The following is a 3,117-nucleotide window of genomic DNA, read 5'->3' as shown; positions in this document are numbered from 1 at the left end:
TTTCTGATGCTTCTAGTTTCCGTATACGGTTATTTCTCATCGTCCAAAACATACCGCCCCCTATAGTTAAGTAGGAATTGCAATGCCTTCATAAAATTCCTATTAGATGTATGCCCTAGCGTTACCCTCAAGCATTCTCCTTGTGCTCCGTAGTCGCTGGTAACTAACAGTTTTTCCCGTTTATCCATATCTTGATCATAAGATAGATGAGGTGGACAAAAATATGGAATTACCAAAAACGCAACACATTAAAATCCATAACACGGAGTAAAAATCCGGAGGAGTTCAAAACAGCTTCCAGGCGTACGTATAAATACAAGGGATGTCTAGTTTCCAAGGAATCACTGATCATGCAGCAAAATATTGGGAAATTCAGATAACGTTGATGGAGGTGGATAGCGACTACACATCCTGCTCATAAATGAGTCCACAAACGGTCAATAACATTGACATCTAATGTATTATGGTTGCCAGGGTACATGTGAAACTTCGTTATCGTGCTCACAAAACCAGCCCTAACCGAAGAAAAGTGTGTGATCCGAGATTCTGCCACCCGGGAAGATAACTTCACCACTGAGGCAAAAGTCTGCCATAGCATGGACCCCATCAGCCATAATAATCGTTGACAGTAATATGACAGTGCAGACTCCCATGACTTTCCTCCATTGCACAAAGCCCAAGTATTACGGCTTCTGCACCACGTTTTCATGTTACGGGCATTTGCGTCACGGATGAGTAGTTTTGGAAATTCAGCTCGCTCTGCAGTTCCCTGTCGATGGCTATCCCTTCATGTTGGTTAGGTGCTGAGAGGGTTCGTGAGTGCAACATTCAATACTGCAGAGACATTTGGAGCTGTCGTCCTCTTTATGTTACGTCGCAATCCTCTTCAATGTCACCATCACTCAACGAACACTATCGTACGCGTTGTGACTTAGAGCGTCACGTATTTCATTGTATGCGGTATAAATCTTCGACACGGTGTCTCTTGAAACACCAAACACTTCGGCAGCCTTGATTACGGAAGCACACATGATTTGAGCACCAAGTATTTTTCCCCATTCGCCTTCCTGAAACACCATGTGAAAAGTCATATTCGAGACACCTATCGAGATTGAAGAGGACTGATCTCATGGCAAAAATTCTTGCTGCCTGCGACACTATTCAAATGACATCAGGGATATATATTCTAGGCGCTACCTTCTGGAACCACGCGACTGCTACGGTCGCAGGTTCGAATCCTGCCTCGGCCATGGATGTGTGTGATGTCCTTAGGTTGGTTAGGTTTAAGTAGTTCTACGTTCTAGGGGATTGATGACCTCAGAGGTTCAGTCTCTTAGCGCTCAGAGCCATTTGAACCTATCAACACCCGAGTATTGCGCAAATGCTCTGTGAATTCAAACGGTAATTCCTGGAGGGAAGAAGGCTTTCTTTACGTGAAACACTGATGACAAAGTCTAGAGCACTGGTTTTAGCAACAGACTGCACATTGCTTCCACTACCATCAACATACTTGTCGCGTACAGACCGCTAACACGTTAAGAGAAATCAGACCTCGTAGGCCAGAATATGGGGACATTCCTCCCTCATTTCATTTGCGAGAGGAACAGAAAAGGGGATAACTAGCAGTTATACAAGGTTCCTTCGTGATGCACCGTACGGTGCTTCGCGTAGTGTGTTAATAGGCGTAAACGTAATTTTTTAGGAATCCACAGCGTTTAGAATCTGACACATCATTATATCAAGTGATCCGCTGGTGAATTAGTATGACTGCACGAAAGAATGTGTTAGAAACGAAAATTTCATTAAAATGCGTTTCAGGTTCAAGACAACATTTAGATCCACGAAGTCTTCCGTTAAAGAGTACTAAAAGAGCGAATTCTACATAGCCCATAAAATGGACGTTCATTACGTTCACTGCGATTAAAGTGTCTCCCAGTAACAAAAGCCAGTTTGTTAATGTATGAAGGCTGACGTCGACACATCTCATCGCTAGTTAATAAAACTGTTGAACTCAAAATTCATCATCTTACCGCACTATGATGATGATCATGATTCTTAATGTAGGTTTATGATCCTAAACCTCAGTTATTGGCGGCCTAATGAAACAGTCTTCTTGCAAGCTGGACAAAACCTTTATAACAGCAAAAAATTAACCGTAAAATTTATATTCAGAGATCAGTACACTCATACATATACGCAAACCTTAATCTCCTTGCACACAATAAAAAGTGTAAAGCAACTTCGTGTTGTACAATTACAGGATTTTGCAAAAGGAAAAGACTGAAGCAATAAATAGTGATTTGGTGAGTGTTGGTCGCTTAATTTGATGACCAAGCTACACTACGAATACACTAAAAACTCTTACCAAATGATTCATGTAGAAGGTAAAATACCCCACACAACCATAAAACATGTACGAAATTTGACTCCTCACCACCTAAAGTGTGAGCCGATCAGTTAGTATACTGGTAGTTACTATCACGTCGCATTGTAAAACTCATTCGGTGAAAATGTGTACTGAGATTTGTGCGCCACCAGAGCCACACAATGGTGGGTCTTGTAGCTGCAGGAGGAACCCATGTGTCACAGCACAATGGCCTATCCGGTACGTTAACATTACTTCCTCTCGCAGGAAGGAGGAACGCTACACCCGGATAGTTGGCTTGACCAGCTGAAGCTTGTTGTCCCTTACATCCAGCGTCTCTTCCGCAAAGTGAAACATGAACCTGTATTTCAACAGTAAAAATATGACGTGCAGTGCATGTATTGCAGATATTAATGGTTACATCTCGTAAATCCCAGTTTGTTGAATTCTTTTCCGTCATGACATCCTGCAGAATAAGAACTCATTCCTCTGCTCCGTGTACGGGGATAGGAGACTTAGATGGTCTACACCTTTTTGTAAAAGTGCTGAACTGACTGAACACTATTAAAGGACACCGAGAAGAGCCGGCCGCGGTGGTCTAGTGGTTCTAGGCGCGCAGTCCGGAACCGCGAGACTGCTACTGTCGCAGGTTCGAATCCTGCCTCGGGCATGGATGTGTGTGATGTCCTTAGGTTAGTTAGGTTTAAGTAGTTCTAAGTTCTAGGGGACTGATGACCGCAGCAGTTAAGTCC

Source organism: Schistocerca cancellata, chromosome 4 (genome assembly GCF_023864275.1).
Source record: "Schistocerca cancellata isolate TAMUIC-IGC-003103 chromosome 4, iqSchCanc2.1, whole genome shotgun sequence".
NCBI lineage: Eukaryota > Metazoa > Arthropoda > Insecta > Orthoptera > Acrididae > Schistocerca > Schistocerca cancellata.
Note: the sequence above shows the minus strand (reverse complement) of the source record.